General features: G+C 44.5%; 1 protein-coding gene across 1 annotated transcript in view; it reads right to left on the bottom strand.

The window, feature by feature from the left end:
• ARHGEF3 (Rho guanine nucleotide exchange factor 3) overlaps positions 1 to 18,965 on the bottom strand; it is a 310,194-nt gene that overhangs the window by 253,443 nt on the left and 37,786 nt on the right. Inside the window, exon 2 of the mRNA XM_068557963.1 lies at positions 16,548 to 16,640. The gene's annotated coding sequence lies outside the window, so the exon portion shown is untranslated. The remainder of the gene's footprint in view (positions 1 to 16,547; positions 16,641 to 18,965) is intronic.

The raw sequence follows: 18,965 nt of genomic DNA, 5'->3' as shown, positions 1-18,965 counted from the left end.
TAGGAAATCAATCAATATAATTCATCTCATTAACAGAGTCAAAAGAAAAAAAAATATGTCTTCTTAAATGCCAATCTTGTTAAATTTCAACATTTATTCCTGACTTTTGAAAAAAACCTCTTAACAAAATAGGAATAGAGGGAAATTTTCTTAAGAGATCCACAGGTCAAACAGAAAGCCAGCATTACGTTTTGGGGGAAGGGTTAGAGCACTACCACTGAAGTCAGTATAAGGTAAGAATGACCTGAGATTTCACCACAGTTTAACATTATTCAGGAAGCATTTGCTAATCTAATTAGACAAACAAAAAAAATTACCAATTTGAAAGGAAGAGGAAGCAAAATTTTATTAAGTTGCAGATAATGTGATTACATGTCTGGAAAAATTCCTCCCAATGACAACAACAAAAAACAACAATAAATAAAATAAGATCTGAAAAACTATTAGAACCAGTAGGAAAATTTCATAGTATTAGTCAACATTAATAAAAGATGTTATTAATCAATCGCTTTCCTATATCCGAAAAAAAAAGAAAAAAGAAAACATGAAAATATGATGGTGATCTGGACAACATAAATGATTATTCTAACACAGATTCCTTCTTCTGCACTGTCATATTCCTTCTTTTCTGTCTGTGTGGATTTTGGTGGAATGCTTGAAACATACAGCACAGCTCCAACCAAACACAGACCTTGTCAAAAAGATGCTTATCTTGCCTTGGCTCAACAATCTCTGGTGACCGGGAACCCATCTCCTGAGACTGCCCACTCCCCAGTCACCTAGGCAAGCCCAGTAGGTCCCTCCCTTTGCCAGCACAGAGAAAGGAGACCCATTCTTCAAGATGTGACCCCTTAGTAACAGGGCTGACCAGACCAATCAACACACATGTTTATTTGTACTGACCTGCATGCTGTTCCTCACACAGGCTAAGCCCCTATCCTGCCCCTGAGCCTTTGCATGTGTTGTCCCTTCTGCCTGCCAAGAGTTTCCCTAAGAAGGCTGCAGGGCTTGCTCTCTCAACATTCAGGTCTGTGCTAAAATGGTACACTCTTAAAAAAATCCCTCCCAGTTTCCCTGTCTAAAATTCCACATCTTACTGTCTATCCCTTTATTCAACTTTATTTTTCTTCATAGCACACATCATCAGCTAATGTTGCTTCATACATTTGTCTATTTATAGTCTGTCTCTCTCCAGAAGGTAAACTCCATCAGGGCAGGGATCACTATGTCTGCTTCACTCACTGCTGTATCCCCCACCCCAACACTCCCTTCCCAGACACACAGAAGGGGTTCAATAAAAAAATGTTGGTTTTATGGATAGATGGATGGATGGAAAGATGGATTCTTTCAGTCCTCAGATCCAATCCCAACACTACTGCCTGAATATTTTTAATTTATTTCTACCTTCCTCGTTGATATCCAAGCCATCTTCCTTCCCACTCATTCTCAACAGGTATTTATTCCCTTCATCACCTCTCTCCTAGATGGCTACAATACCCCTAGCTGGTCTCTCAGCCCCAAGTTTAGCCTCCATCCAAATTTTTTTCCCACTCCAGCCAGAGGTCTTTTCTCAAAATAAAATTTGATCATGTCATTCCTCTACTTAAAATGCTTCAGTGGCCTCCTGGGGACTTAGGACAATCTAAGCTCTTTATTACTAAGGCTCCCAGGATCCAGTCTTCCCAGCCCAGACGCCAACCAGTCTTCTGTCATATTCCACCATCCAGTCACACTGAGCAGCTGCCTCTTCTTGCAGCACGCCACATTCTTTCTGGCCTCAGGGCCTTCGCACATGTTGTTCCTTCCACATGGATCACTCTTTACCTGCCTACCCCTCACGTAAGCTTCCATTTTCTGACTGTTACCTCCCCTGGGAAATGTTGGGTCCACCCCAAACTTACAACCCTGGAAATGGTGTGTTTAAGTCTGTTCCTTATGAAGTATAAGGGTCACAAGAGCCAGCCTGTACCATTCACAGCACTTGGCACAATGCCTGGTACCAAGCAGGCGCTCGAGGTAGATTTCCTTGACTTTAATTTAAATCATGCCTTCTTTACCTTCATGCCTTCTCCAAACTGGCACAGGGCTCATCTCTCTGTGTCACATCTGACACCACTTGTGGCACCTCGACTTGCCATTCATACTCCCTCGAGACAACAGAACATATATGGATGTATTCACACTGGCGTGCACACACACACACACACACACACACAACACTTGCGGAATCTGTTACTCTCCAAAACTCCCCTCCCACCATGACATTTTAACCTTGAGGAGGTCTTGCTTTCTGCCTGAATGTTATAAAATAAGTATTGGAGCCAGCTACAACAGCCACACTCTACCCAGACTTGACCTGGGTCTATTAAAAAAGAGGGAGACATACTCTTGGATTGGAAGAATTAATACTGCTAAAATGGCCATACTACCCAAAGCAATTTACAGATTTAATGTGATCCCTATCAAAATACCAATGACATTTTCCCACAGAACTAAAACAAATAATCCCAAAATTTATACGGAGCCACTAAAGACCCAGAATTGCCAAAGCAATCCTGAGGAAAAAGAACAAAGCTGGAGGCATAACCCTCCCAGACTTCAGATAATACTACAAAGCTACAGTAAACATCAAAACAGTGTGGTATTGGTACAAAAACAGATATATGGATCAATGGAACAGAACAGAGAGCCCAGAAATAAACCCACACACCTACGGTCAATTAATCGACAACAAAGGCGGCAAGAATATACCATGGAGAAAAGACAGTCTCTTCAGCAAGTGGTGTTGGGAAAGCTGGAGAGCCGCATGTAAATTAGTGAAGTTAGAATACACGCTCACACCATACACAAAAATAAATTCAAAATTGCTTAAAGACTTAAGCATAAGACTTCACACTGTGAAACTCCTAGAAGAGAACATAGTTACGGAAAACCTTCTCAGACATAAATTGTAGCAATGTTTTCTTAGATCAATCTCCCAAGGCAAAAGAAATAAAAGCAAAAACAAACAAACGGGGCCTAAACAAACTTAAAAGCTTTTGCACAGCAAAGGAAACTATCGACAAAAGAAAAAGACAACCTGTGGAATAATATTTGCAAACGATCTGACCAACAAGGAGTTAATCTCCAAAATATACAAACAGCTCATACAACTCAATATAAAAAAGACAAAAACCCAATCAAAAAATGGTCAGAAGACCTGAATAGACATTTCTCCAAAGAAGATATACAGATGGCCAACAGGCACAAGAAAAAAAATGCTCAACATTCCTAATTATTAGAGAAATGAAAATCAAAACCACAATGAGGTATCACTTCACACCAGTAAGAATGGCTATTACCAAAAAGTCTACAAATAATAAATGCTGGAGAGGGTATGGAGAAAAGGGAACCCTACTACACTATTGGTGGGAATGTAAATTGGCATGGCCACTGTGGAAAACAGTATGAAGGTTCCTTAAAAACCTAAAAAAAGAGCTACCATATGATCCAGCAATCCCACTCCCTGGCATATATCCAGAAAAGATGAAAACTAATTTGAAAAGATATGTGCACCCCAATGTTCACAGCAGCACTATTTACAATAGCCAAGACATGGAAGCAACCTAAGTGTCCATGAACAGATGACTGGTTTAAGAAGATGTACTATATATGTACAGCAGACTATTACTCAGCCATAAGAAAGAATAAAATATTGCCATTTGCAGCAACATGGATGGATCTAGAGATTATCATATTAAGTGAAGTGAGTCAGACAGAGAAAGACAAATATCATATGATATCACTTATATGTGGAATCTAAAAAATAATACAAATGGGGAATTCCCTGGCAGTCCAGTGGTTAGGACTCCACACTTTCACTGCTGAGGGCCCGGGGTTTGATGCCTGGTCAGGGAACTAAGATCCCACAAGCCACGTGGCGTGGCCAAGAAAAAAATAATAATAATAAAATAAAATAATAAATGATAAATAATACAAATGAATCTATATACAAAACAGAAACAGACTCACAGACCTACAAAACAAACTTATGGTTAACAAAAGGGAAAGGGAGGGGGTGAGGCGGGACAAATTAGAGGTATGGGATTAACAGATACAAACAACTATACATTAAATACATAAGCAACAAGGATTTACCATATAACACAGGGAACTATATTCAATATCTTGTAAAAACCTATAATGGAAAATAACCTGAAAACTATATATATATCTGAATTATTTTGCTGTACACCTGAAACTAACACAATATTGTAAATCAACAATACTTCAAATAAAAAAAAAAAAAAGAGGGAGAGATATTTTTTAAAAAGTGCAGAGCCTTTCTCTGAAATGTCTCCCTTAGTTACCATAACTGTAAGGTCCATATCAAGCAGATTCAATCTTATTTGAAAGTTTTAAACAAATAAACAAAAGGAGTTGTACTTATATATGACTGTTTTTTTAAATTAAAAAACAAAAAACCTGTCCTGTGTTTATGTATTTTTTAATGTGCAAATTAGTTTATGTGACAATATCTGTCAGTGTTGTTTGTAATATAAAAATATAAGCAATTAAACACTAACAATAGGAGATTTTTTAAGTAAAATAAGTTATAAAATAGTATAGTGGAATAATCCGCAACTGCTTTTATTATTTTACTTTTATTGGAGTATAGTTGATTTACAATGTTGTGTTAGTTTCAGGTATACAGCAAAGTGATTCAGTCATACATATATTCATTAATTTTTAGATTCTTGTCCTATGTCTAGAGTGAGAGAGTTTTTTTATTAGAAAGGTAATTGTTAGAATTATGGTCAATATAATTATTATTATCTCTATCAGATCTAAACCAAAACACAATGCAACCTGTGGTCTTAACCAAGTGTCAACTCAGCACCACCAGCCATGGGTCATCCTGACCCTGGGGAGTAACAATGTCACCAATGGGACCCTGTCACTGCACATGTTGTTCCTGGACCTACTCCAGCCACTGTGCTTCACTTGTCATTCATGGAAGGGAAGGGATGGAGGAACACAGTAGACGGCACCACAAGGAGACACTCAGACAAATCCAGAACATGGATCTTACTTTTAAAAGTGCCAATGTCATGGAGGATAAGTACAAGAGCAGGCTCTGTTTTGGATCGAAGGGGACGAAAGGGACATACAAACCAAATGCAATGCTTCAGCCAGGAACGCTCCCTGGATGTGGGGCAGGAAGGAGGGAGAAATGGAACGAGCTGTAAAAGGTGTTTTAGAGGACTTCCCTGGTGGCGCAGTGGTTAAGAATCCACCTGCCAATGCAGGGGACACAGGTTCGATCCCTGGTCCGGGAAGATTCCACATGCCATGGAGCAACTAAGCCCGTGCGCCACAACTACTGAGCCTGCACTCTAGGGCCCGCCTGTCGCAACTACTGAGCCCGTGTGCCGCAACTACTGAAGCCCACGTGCCTAGAGCCTGTGCTCCACAAGAGAAGCCACCACAATGAGAAGCCAGCACACCGCAATGAAGAGTAGCCCCCGGGGCTTCCCTGGTGGCGCAGTGGTTGACAGTCTGCCTGCCAATGCAGGGGACACGGGTTCGAGCCCTGGTCTGGGAAGAGCCCACATGCCGTGGAGCAACTGGGCCCGTGAGCCACAGTTACTGAGCCTGCGCGTCTGGAGCCTGTGCTCCGCCACAAGAGAGGCCGCGATAGTGAGAGGCCCGCGCACCGCGATGAAGAGTGGCCCCCGCTTGCCGCAACTAGAGAAAGCCCTCGCACAGAAACGAAGACCCAACACAGCCATAAAATTAAAAAAATAAAAATAAATAAAAAAAAAAATAGTAGCTCCCGCTCGCCTCAATTAGAGAAAGCCTGCGCACAGCAACAAAGACCCAACGCAGCCAAAAAAAAAAAAAGTGTTTTGGAACAACTAAGGAAATTTGAATACTGGATATTAAAAGATATTATAGGCTTATACTAAATAAATGGGGACTAGAGGAATTAAGGAAGTAAAATTAATACTGAACACAGATAAAGGAAAAAAGAGATGCCTTGGAAGGACAAGAGAATGATAATACTGACATCTGACTTGTGTTCCCTAAATCTTCTCCCACCTCTTCCCTCAATCCTAAAATGGTTCTGTGTACAAGGCTTCTGAATATGAACCTCCTTGAAGAAGGTATACCAAGTTAAAAAAATTTCTCAAGTCTGGCTGCTAAGAGCCAATGTCTCTTTAAGACATGGTGCCAAGGGAGGGCCAAGGCGTTCAGGCTCGCCTGGAGGTGAAAGGTTGCCTAGGTAGGGTTATTTGTACCTCGTGATGGACAGCACTACCCTTTCCACTGAAGGGACAAGGACATCCTATACTCTCATTTGCATATAGGACAAAAACCACATGAACAAAAGATGGGAAACAGGTAATCTGTCTTGAGTTTCTGCTCACTTCATTAGATGCATTTGTGAAGTATTTTTGGCCTTTGGATCTGTTGCCATTTGTAAACACCCATGAATAGATTTCACTTACTGGAATTTATATGCTTCCTTAGTTTTCAAGTTAGTATTTCAAACAGGATTTATTTTCTTGTTTGCAATGTTAATGTAACCTCATGATAGAATTTTTAAGTTTTTATTTTTTATTTTTTATTTATTTATTTTATTTATGGCTGTGTTGGGTCTTCGTTTCTGTGCGAGGGCTCTCTCTAGTTGCGGCAAGCGGGGGCCACTCTTCATCGCGGCGCGCGGGCCTCTCACTATCGCGGCCTCTCTTGTTGCGGAGCACAGGCTCCAGACGCGCAGGCTCAGTAGTTGTGGCTCACGGGCCCAGTTGCTCCACGGCATGTGGGATCTTCCCAGACCAGGGCTCGAACCCGTGTCCCCTGCATTGGCAGGCAGATTCTCAACCACTGCGCCACCAGGGAAGCCCGAATTTTTAAAGCTATTGTGTGACTTGCCCCCTTGCCCCTGGGAAAATTTTCACTTGCTTATTTTAGAATCATGTACTAAGCCCTACCACTGGAATGAACTTACATATATGTGTCAAATGTGTAATAAAGAGAATAAATAATTGACATTACTAAAAAAAGACATTACAAAATTATTGTTAATTTGCAGAGGTGGGTAACGGTAGGTGAATATGAGGGAGACTGTACCTATTTTTAGGAGTTACAGGCCAAGGTATTTCGAGGTAAAGTGTCAGGATGTCTGCAATTGGGTTTCCGAATGGTTCAGAGAAAAAAAGTATATATATGTACACATACATACACACACACACACACACACACACACACACACACACATACCCAGAGACACACACAGAGTAGTGAGGCAAAGTGTTCAAATAAAATCTAGGTGAAGGAAAAAAAATCTGTTAACTTTTCTGTAGAGTTACAAATTTTCCAAATATACATTTGGGTAGAAAAATATTAATACAAGGTAGGGGAATTCCCTGGCTGTCCAGTGGTTAGGACTCCACGCTTCCAGCACAGGGGGAACGAGTTCGATCCCTGGTTGGGCAACTAAGATCCCACATGCCGTGCCTCGCAGCCAAAAAAAAGAAAAGAAAAGAAAGAAACGCTGAAAATGATAAACATGTCAGTAAATACAAAATATTTTTTTAAAAAAGAAAAATACAAGGTAAAACTTAGTTCCTTTGATAACATTATAATAATAAGATAAAGAACACAAAGAAAGGCGTTATTAGGTCTTTAATAAGTGATTTGAACTTTGATTGTTTCAGAACCTAAAATATGCCTACTATCCATAAACACAATATCCTTTTTGCATGACCAGTAGTTTTATAATACTTTTTTTTTTTTCACTTTCCACAACAGGAAAAGTGTGCCCTCTGCCTGGAATGCTCATCCCTCCCCCAGGGAAGTGTTCCCAGATGTCACTGAAGAGGTGAAATTCCCCTTTATTTGTTTTGGGAAGTGGAGAACAGGTTATTAAAACTTACCACAACTCCATCACTGTAACATAATGGAACAGTCTGTCCAAGTGATTGTGAGGTTAACGGCTGATTTTCCTACTAATAAGAACCTCCAGGCAGACAGGGGCCGCGTCAAGTTCCTGCCCATTCATTTGTAGTACAGGGCCAGGCACACAGCCGCCACTCAATAAATATTTGTTAAATAAATGAGATATTATACAGCCCTTTAAAAAGAATGCATATGAAGACCATGTAACGAAAAAATGACTGACACAACAAGTGTGAAGAACTATCATAAAGCTACTACGATTACAACAATATGGAAAACTAAAACTTGGCAAAACCCCACAAACCACCAAAACTAAAACAGTAGCAAAATGGGGTCGGGGGAAGGTGAGAAAATGAGTTGCCTTGGAAAAATCTTAAGAGTATGGTAGGTGCCAAAGGAATGAGGAAGGACTACAGTGACCTGGGGATAAGGGGACAGTAAGTAAAGCAAGGAGGGAAATCAGGGAAATAGTGAAAACTTTTCTCACTTGTTCAAATTTACAGATGAAAAAAAAAATCCTCAGTTCTAACCATGAGGACAACCTGCCAAAAGATACCTGGGTGTTGACCCTGCCCAATTAATTGCCATCATTCACAGCTACAGGACATCCAGGTTCTAATTCCACCTCTGCTACTAACTCACTGTGTAAACTCCAGGTACATCACCTCCCTGGGCAGTTTCCTTACTGGCAAAATGACCAGTCACAGATCTCACCCTGAGCCCAGTACAGTGCCTGGTATACAGCAGGCCCTCAATCAACCCCCATCCTTAAAGAAGATGGTGGTTCCTGCTTGGGCTGCACACAGCACACACAACACTGCACAGGGGTGGGACAAAAGCCACATGCAGTCCAAGTCCAAGCAATGATCACAGGGAAAGCCTTAACCTAAGTTCCCATGCTCTTCTCCCACCTAAAGAGCAAAGTCTCAAGACTCTCTCCACCCACACCCTAGCAGAACACCCACACAAAACCAGCGCTCCATAAATTCATCTTGATAATTCTTTACCTCTGTGGCCCCGGTGAGCGCTTCAACCATCGTGGGTTCGCATGCCCGCACCCCCAGCCTCACACAGCTCTCCAGGCCTGATTCTAGGCCCTCAGAGTTGAAAAGGTAGAGTTTCCTCCAGGGAATGTGCCACACTCTTGCCTGGCAGGAATCTTCTATCAGATTCCCAGGAAGGAGATTGACGCACATGGTCTCCACCCAGCAAGGGCTCAGCATCAAGACAGGTGCCGCCTTTCACGTGCCACCATCCCTCCGCAGGGTGGGGGCTGGGTGAGCTTCCCCTGTCAGACGCATGCACTGTGTTTCCTGGTACCACCTCAAGTACAGTGCCCATCTGAATCTCCTCCAGTTTGAGTTGGGGTTTTTTTGGGATTTTTCTTTTTGGCCGCGCCATGCGGCATGCGGGATCTTAGTTCCCCGACCAGGGATTGAACCTGTGCCCCTTGCACTGGGAGTGCATTAACCACTGGACCACCAGGGAAGTCTCTTGAGTGTTCTTAAACATTTCCCAGGTGCACACGGTGTGCCAGACCCTGCAAGGCCTTTCCTTAACACGTCTTGTCTCCTATTACATACATTCATCTCCCCTTCTAGATTGGAAGAAAGGTCCAGGTCTCACTGCATCCCCCAGCATACCTGACAGAGTGCTGAGCACACGATACGTACTCAAATAACTGCTGAACGAATTTTCCAAAGTGATCACCATAAGGATTGTCGCAGAAAAGTAAAGGGCATGTGTTCTGACGGCTCCTACTTGGTTCTGCGGTTGGTGGGAGAACGGTTTACAGGCTGATAACAGACTAGGGCCATGCGCTGGGTGTTAGCCGGGTGCCCGGTGACCACAAGCGAGGGACTTCGTAGCACACTGAACCTTCGCATCAACCTTATGACCTAAGTACCACTGTTATTCACCTTCACAGATGGCAAACTGAGACTCTAGGAAAACTTCAACAACTGGGCCAGGATCTTCACCACTTCCCCTAACACCCTCCTGGCAGTTCCTACTGTCACTAGGGCCCCCCATGAGGAGACTGTCTGGAACTAGGAACACACTGACGGGCTCCCAATGAGACTAGAACGCCCACCCCCTGCACCTCAACGGCTTCCCTTGGCTGAGGCCCCATCCCACCCCTGGGGCAGCCGCAGCAGCTCCTCCCCATCCTGCAGAGGGGCTTGGAGCGCCCACCTGCAGGGACAAGGTAAGATGAGGGTCCCAAGGAGATAAGAAGTAGGGGAGATGGCTAGAAGGCCAGGGGCCTTCTCCCTTAAGAGCATCAAAGACACAGATGCCCCAACAATTACCTGTGACACTGGGGCAGGTCCTTAAAACTGCTTCTTCATCTGCAGAATGGAGGCAAACAATGTGTATTCTGCTCAGTTGCTGTGATATTTGGAGCCAACGTACATAAAAAGCCCCTTAGGAGGTGCCCAGAATTGGCAGATATTATTATAATTTGCCATGTAGAGGATTAGCCAGGCTCCCTGGAGAACTGAAGAGCTTTTTCAGTGGCTTCACAGCAGATCTTCCAGGACGCTGTCCTAATTCATGCCTCTGACCAGTCCAAGGACAGATAAAGACTTGGTTTAGTGGGGAAAAAAACCCACAACAAAGCAGAAATTGAGGCTCAGGAGGCTGGGTCTGGGTCTTGGCTCTTGCATTCCTGCTACAGGACCACAGCCCAGCCCTTTGCCTCCCAAAATGTCAGTTCCTCATCTGTAAAATAACATCACCTCCCTCACTGGGTCTCCGTGTGTCTCAAAGAAGATCATGTGCACTCACTCAATTACCTTAACAATTATTTAATAATAAGCTGTCTCTGGGGTTACGCCAATGAATGTAATACGGAGTCTATTTCGTTTTCATATTTATGCAACAAACGTTTAGTGAGTGACGACGCTATCCCAGGCACCGCCCTGAGGAGTCAATGAGGAGACACAGACCACATCTGCCCTCGGGGGGCTTACAGTCGTTTTAAACAATATACCTAAAATTTTAGGATTAAAAGGAAAGTCATCAATCAACCAACCATTCTTTTTAGCCAATGACAGATATGAGAGAAAAGAAAAGAGACACACCAAGGGTCACACAACCAGGAAGAGGCAAGAGCAGAATCTGCACAGCCGTTTTTCAGTTTGCAGCCCAGTGTTCTTTGCACGAGAGAGTTTCTGCCTGAATAAAAACCTTTATGAAGATACCTGACCCTCCCACTTGTTCTCAACTCACTCACTGGCAGGCTTGTGACAGGGATTGGAAGACCTCTTCCATCTTTTGCTTACAATAGTATTTTAAAGTTCCTATCAAAAAACCCTAAACCATTTAAAAATCCAACATCTGTGTCTTTGGTTACTATGCCTCTCTGTCCCAGGCACATCACTGCAGCATTGGGAGGAAGCTTCAAGATCTCCCAGTTCGGCATGTCCCCAGTGTGATCTCTGCAGCAGATGTGAGGATCGGGGGGCTGCACGCTCTTCCCTCTCTTGAGAGACCCCTCCATGCACACTGACCTTTTACAGGCTCTGCTGGGTCCTGTGAGAAAGGCTACATTTGACTGAGCTTAAGCCAGTAGTGCCTAAACAAGTTTGGCAACAGGCCCCATTTTTTTCCCTGCAGTGCCTATTAATGTTTGGAGGAAACCATGTTCTGAGGAGCAGACTGTGGGAAATGCTGATGGAATCTCCAAGAAGACACCGTGGAGAGGTGAAGTGCCTTGCTCAGGGTCACAGGGCTGGTGAGTCTGAGAGTGAAGGCTAGAGCCTCAGGTCAGGAGAGGCTACTCTCCCTTTTGTTGGGTTTCCAGCTTCTCAAGGTCAGCGGCTGAACTTCTGGAGGTGGAGGAAGCAGAGCAGGCCCCACACAGCCCTTGGGGCAGTGAACAAAGAGCTCATAAAAAATCAGTGACCGAAACAGCTCCGGCCTGAAGGACAAGATGGAAGCTGATAAGTGGATCAAGAAGAAAGCAACTAACAACAAGCAGTGAAACTAACCAGCCTAAGGTGAGGGCTCTCCAGGCAGTCTATCCCTGGAGCATGAAAACAGAACACAGCGCAGGGCAAATCTCAATTTTGGATACAGCCCTTCATGCTGCCATCTAAATATCACTCTGTTTTCTAGTCAGTTCAGGCCACTAAAGCTGCTCGTGGGTTGAGAGCCTACTGTGCGCAGGGCCCTGGGCCGGACATGGGGTGTCGCTGCACCAGACAAGGCCCTGCCTTCCAAGTCAGTAAAGTCTAGTGGAGCCAGCACAAAGGAGGTTCTCAAAACACCCTGGAATAAATGAGCTAGCCAGAGAAGATCTTTATTTTCATAAAAGAGACACTCATTTGTACAATCTGAGAGTGAAAGGCCCTGCAAGGAAAGAGTAACCCCTTATTTGAACAGGATAGGATGTTCACTGACTGACTGACCCACAGATGAATGAATGAATGAATGAATGAATCAAACAATCGATCAATTTCTCCAGCATGGGCTGAGTCCTAACCATCTACCATTTCAAGGAACTATCACAAGTCCATTTATAGGAAGGATTTACAAGAAGGGCAAGAGCTTCTCCCCTCAAAATTCTCCTCTTTAAACATCAGAAATTCCACTTGCCTAACACCATTGCTGCACAGCTGAGGAAACTGAGGAGTGATATTATCCGCCCAACATCACAAATGCCAGCAGAAAACTGCACTCCCCAGGGGCTTACTCTTCTAAAAATCCTGTATTCTTGTGAGTTAGCACCCAGAAGTACAAGTGGCAAGTAAAGGTTGCTCAGTTAATGAGTGCTGTGGGACTAGGTCTTCCCACAACAAAGTCACTTGGTTAAAAGACAAAGTGTCCATAACGCTCAGGAGCAAAACTGCGTTCCCGCAGAAGGGAGTGAGGTCTGTGGGCAGGGCCCCCAGGGAGCCCCTCTCCTCGGGAACCTGGGGTTGGCTCCAGGCGAGCTTAGGTCCTTCTCACTGGCAGGCTTTGTCACAGTACCTCACCTCAAGGATCCAGGGTCCACCCTTTATCGCTACTTGAACACCACACTCATCAGTCCAGAAATATTAGTGAGCACCTACTGTGTGCCAGGCACTGGGTAAACAACAGTGAGCAAAACAGGCAAGACCTGGCCCCACAGAGTTCACAGTCCAGTAAGTAAGGTAGACACTAAAAAGATAATTACATATAGGATAAGAAATCATGTCAATGGATTATCATTTCTCTTTTTTTTTTGGCCATGCGGCATGTGGGATCTCAGTTCCCCGAGCAGGGATCGAACCCGCGCCGCCTACACTGGAAGCGTGGAGTCTTAACCACTGGACCACCACGGAAGTCCCAGATTATCATTTCTAAAACACAAGTCTGGCCCTATCAATCTTCTGATAGAGAAATCTTCCTAGGTTCCTCACTCTATGTGGGATTAAAAATAAACAAAAATGAAAACAGCTGCCTTAATTGGGTGCTTACTCAATGCCAGGTGCTTTACTATGATTAACTCAGGACATGCTCCAACAACCCACTGCAGGAGGTACTATTATTACCCCCATCGACCAACGAAGAATTAAAGTTTTCTACTTAACCATTGCTTACTGCGTGTGCAAAAGCCCATCCACCCCCCAACCAAGACCCTGAATTCCCTGAGAATTCTTATCTTACTCAACTTACTGTCTCTTGTGCACACAGTAGTATTTCATAAACTCCCAATGAATGAATAATCAACTGATTGATCAATGGGCTGGTTTCCTTCAAGGCATTATCTGCGTAATAAGCTCAATTTTTGGAACAAGTACCGGTCAGTGTCCTAATAATCATGCGAGAAGTAGCTGTGATGTTGTGAAAAGAGCCAGAGCCAACCCCCGGAGGCTTGAGACCGCAGCTTGGCTCTGAGTGAACCCGGACAATCATTTCCTCCCTCTAGGCCTGACTGCTTCCCACTGTCCTGATGGAAAAGCAAGAAATCAGACAGTGAGCCTAGGACCTCTGCTGGCTCTACACGTTTACGTCTCTGAAACATAATGGGGGGCAGGCCTGGGGCTCAGGAAGACCTCTGAAACTGCACTCTGCCTGCTTTTAGAACGGGGTCTAAAATTAAACGTTTTAGGGAGGGTGACTGATCAGGTCTATGGGGGTGAGTGAAGAACTTCCTCTTCAGCCATAGCTCAGTGGGCATATTTATCCTAATAAAGTAGATTTACTCCCTATGACAAAAACCCCTTTCCCGAGAAGTATTTTGGACAAATACGGGTGAGATCACCACCCCCAACTGTACACCAGAATAGAAGGGCTGGTGAAATGAAAGAGCCTGTGTGCATATGCTGGGAGCAAACAAAACCCAAACCACACTCTCCACTCCTACACTCTCCTCTGGGAAGGCCACGTGAGTGTGGTCAAGGCCACCGCGAACATGGGCCTAATGGTTCCATGTGGTCCATAAGCTATGACCACAGGAGAAATTGCCACTCGGAAAACATGGGTCTGTCTGTCACTCAAAGTGAGAGCAATGGGTAGGAGCTGGGGCTCCACGGCAAGACAGAGTATTTGTTAGTTTTCTTATGTTGCTTGGGTTGGTTTTGAGTGAATTTCTGTCCTCACGTCACCTAATGGACATAATGGCGGTAACAACACATCTCCCTGCCTTACCATGGTGAGAATTAAATGAGATGAGTTAAGCCAAGTGATCCACACAGAGCCTGACACATAGTACATACTCAGATTGTTGCCGAGGATAGTGGTGGTGGTGGATGAAATCATCTGAGTCAGGAAATCCAACCCAAGGCTCTCCCAACCCACTCCAGGATCCAGAGAGAAGCAGGTGATCCTGGATGAATGCTACTGGAAGAGCAGACTTGGATACTTTTCAGAAGAGAAACAAAGAGGTGCTCACTCTTGGGAAGGACCCAGGCTGCCCAGGTGCCCTGGGCCTCAGGATAATCACTGGGTCCCTGAAAGGACAGAGGCTCGCCAGGGCCATTGGGAAACAGAGAGACCTGAGAAGACGAACTTCCTCAGAGTAAAGAGAAGGGGGAGGAAATTACAACCATGGAGAGATACTGCTGTTAACCCAACAGACTGGCAAAAATTAAAAAGCATGAAGAGCTGAGGTGTGGCAGGAGGCGGGCAAACAGGATATCTGGTATCCTGCCGATAACTGGTGCTCTTTAGAGAATGATTTGGCAGTATTTATTAAGATCTTAAACGCATGCAAAGGATGGCCCAACAACTTCACTCCTCGATAACCATCTACCTAAGAGAACTATCTGCTCATGTGCTTGGAGGCGTAAACCAAAAAGTGCATCAAAGCACTGCTGTAAGGGCGAAAAACAGAACCCACCCACCCACCACCAACAGGAAAACAGCTCGATAAACAGTGAGATTCTCATGCCATGGATACAATACTCACTTTGCAACAAAACAAGCTAGATTCACATGTACTGCCTTGAAAACATTTAAAGACATATTATTGAATGTTTTAAAAAGGTTACAGGGGCTTCCCTGGTGCCGCAGTGGTTGGGAGTCCGCCTGCAAATGCAGGGACACGGGTTCGCGCCCTGGTCCAGGAAGATCCCACATGCTGCAGAGCAAATGGGCCCGTGCGCCACAGCTGCTGAGCCTATGCTCTGGAATCCGTGAGCTGTAGCTGCTGAGCCCACGAGCCACAACTGCTGAAGCCCACGTGCCTAGAACCCGTGCTCCACAACAAGAGAAGTCTCTCACTGCAATGAGAAGCCTGCGCACCGCAGCGAAGAGTGGCCCCTGCTCGCCGCAACTAGAGAGGGCCCGCGCACAGCAACAAAGACCCAACACAGCCAAAAATAAATAAATAAAATACACGAATTAAAAATAAAAGAATGTTTTAAAAAATTATTTAAATAAATAAATAAATAAATAAAATAAAAAGGTTACAGAACAGACCAGCAAGCACAGTGTGACAGACTGTATTTAAAGAACAGAAAAAAAGAAAAAGGAAAGGAAGGAAAAAATGACTTTTTTTTTCTATGTATATAGACTCCTAGTAAAAGCTCTGGAAGGAAATTCACAAAGTAGGTCACAGTGGTTACTTCTGGGAAAGGTAGGAGTGGGGTGGGTGCTGGGAATGAAACTTGGGGATCAATGGAGATTTCACTCTTATTTTTAACTAGGAAAATGTATCCACGCATTTCTAGGGTATTTAAATTAAATTAATACATTTATTTTTAAGGAACAAAAAAGAGGAGGTGGAAGGAAGAGGAAGAGATGATGACTTCAAGAGAAGATGTAGCTGCCAAGAGCTAAGGGTCTACCTTCACCTCCTCTTGGGGGACTGGCCACCCACATATGTAGACACAACACATCTGGGCATGAGCCCATAGTTTCTTAGAATGATAGAATCAGATATTTAATGCTATACCACATCAGTTCTATATACCAGCTCTTCCTTCTAAATCTTAGAAAAATTCCCTCATACTTGACAAAGGTATCCATCCTTCCTCTGGTGTCAGAAGCTCAAGGTATGAAAACGGGACACATGAAATTTTGCTATCTCCAAATTCTTGTTGGCCTCCACTGACTTACACGAAGTCCTGCATTGCATTTAATTGTTGCATGTAAGAATTTTTTTTAATTTTAATTTTTAAAGATACTTTTACCTTTCCTTGTTTTCTTCCATTTCTCTGAAGACACACTGATTCATTACTCTGGAACTGTCCATAGACACTGTGTGGCAGATCCAGGTCTTCTTTCTGAAAAAGCAAAATAACCAACATTTATAACCTGGGTACATTTATGTTAACACAAAGAGATGCATTAAATACATACAAAAGGAATATGTCAAAGGCTGCCCAGTGTCCATCAAAATCCATTCTCCCCTTTGTCCATAGGTTATTTGAGTTTCATCAGGGACTACATTTCCCAGGCATCCTTGCAGCTAGGTGCAGCCAGGTATCTGAGTTCCCAATGGAATGTGAAAGGATGTGTTATGTTCCACTGCTCCACCTAGGTCTCAAGACATGGGCATGCCTTGTCCGTCTTTCCCCCTGGTTCCCACTGGCTGGAACTCAGCTCTGACCATGCAGATGATGACAATGCACTTGGAAATAACAAAGGAACAAGATAGAAGGAACTTGGGCCTGTGACTAACTTCTTGGAGCACAGGTGGCCTCTCTCCTTGGAACTACTACCTTAGAGAGAAATGTCTTTCTTCTTTAAGTCACTTTAAGTTTAATAAAACTTTAAGTTTTATTGGGTCTTGTTTTTATGGCTGGTTCTCACTGAGTTGGCACAATGGTTAAATATTATCACTGGGGCCCTTCTGAGGGTGGGTTTGGTTATTTGGAGCTTGGGACAGTCTGTGTCTGTGGAGACAGGTGAGTCCAAATTATTTTGGGTCACAAGTTTGGTAAAACCACACGCAATTTCAAGTAGGTACTCAATCAGTGTCTGATGGATGAAGAGGTGTTAATGAGCACGTAACCTCTTCCTGTGTGAAGCGTCTCGAAATCAGAGCACCTGGTATGGAATTAGGAACACTGGGACCCACAAGTAGGAGTTGTGAGCTTCACTTCACGAAACGACTACTCGGGATGGTAAATGCCACCTGAATGTACACGGTACCCACGTTCAAGGATTTTAGTCTCTGCTTAGGAGCGACAGAGACTAGGAAACACAGGGACAGAGACAGAGCGACAGAGAGGGAGAACATTCCGATGGTGGAGGATTCCGCCCACTATTCCACTCCCTGCACGTCTGCCCCAGGATGAGTCTGAGCTACAACTCAGAGGTTCCCTCTCCAGCCTCAGGAACTGCATTCCTCACCACTCAGGGTGTGGCTTTAGCATTAAAAGATAGATTCTCTTTCTGCACCATGGCCCGAACACGAACCAGCTACTTCATTTGTAACCAAAGAAACAGCTGTCATTTTCAACGCAGGAAGAACTGGCTGTGCAGACCATACTGAGGGATGGTGTGTTGGCCTCCAGCCTGGAGCCTCCTAGGCAAAAGGGGGTCCAGGATAGTTCTGACACCCATGACCTTCATGCTGGTGCTGTCATTATGGCCCAGCTCCACTGCATCAGCTGTTTTGACAGTTGAGCATCACAGGCTGCTTGGCCAAATCTCCCCCGCAATCCTCTATCTGCTCCACTGTGGGTCTGGCTTTCTCCCAAATCAAAGCACCATGTGGACAAACTTTCAGATCCAGGTGAGCAGGACCAGATACCTGGGACCCCTGCTCCATGATGTGCTGGACAGAGTCAGTGTTGGGGAGAATCCCCAGCCACAGCCTCCAACACTGCTCTTTAACTTGCAAAGAGCACACTAGGAGATATTCTTAGCATCTGGATCCCTGTCTGAGGCCACTGCTCTGGCTTCCATCAGAGTTTAACTTCTTCAGCTGTGGCATGTGCATTATGGAGGGACCCAGAACAAGGCAAGAGGGAAGACGTGGATCCTGGAAGGAGGGATGTGGATGTGGATGTGGAAGGGTAATGGGACTTGAACTCAGAGTCCCAGAGGTGCTACTGCATTCCTGCCACGAAGGGAGAGGGGAGAAAGCAGTAGCTCACACCAGCGTCACTTCTGCGGCTGTGAACACCTTGGCCCACCTCACCTTGGCCTGGAAGCCAAGTTTGCTCAGTGTAGCAAGCTCTTACACAGCACAGTAACTGCTGCAAGAGGATTTGACACCTACATCCCAAATGATGCCAACAGCAAACTCTCCTCTAAGTCACATTTCCCCTGCAGCAACGAGGTCAGAGCCTGCCTTCCACAGGCCCGCTGGCTAATTCTGGGTCAGGGTTTCAAGTTTTCCCTCCTGGTGTTGGAGAAGGTTTTCTGTAGACAGCCATCAAGAAACCATTGTCCCTCAGCCTGTGGCTAGGAGCCGGCACTGGGGACACCCATCTCTGTATCCCAGCACTGAGGGATGCCCAAGGTGCAGACACTGACATGGATTATCTCATTGAATTCTCACATCAGCCCTAGGAGGCAGGCACTGCCTCATTCTATGAATTGGAAAACTGGGTTAAGATTTGTCGAAGGCCATACAGGCACCAAATGGCAAAGCCAAG

Source organism: Eschrichtius robustus, chromosome 12 (assembly GCF_028021215.1).
Source record: "Eschrichtius robustus isolate mEscRob2 chromosome 12, mEscRob2.pri, whole genome shotgun sequence".
In the NCBI taxonomy this organism is placed as follows: Eukaryota; Metazoa; Chordata; class Mammalia; order Artiodactyla; family Eschrichtiidae; genus Eschrichtius; species Eschrichtius robustus.
The sequence above is the reverse complement of the archived record's forward strand: the minus strand, read 5'-3'. Positions and strand labels throughout refer to the sequence as shown.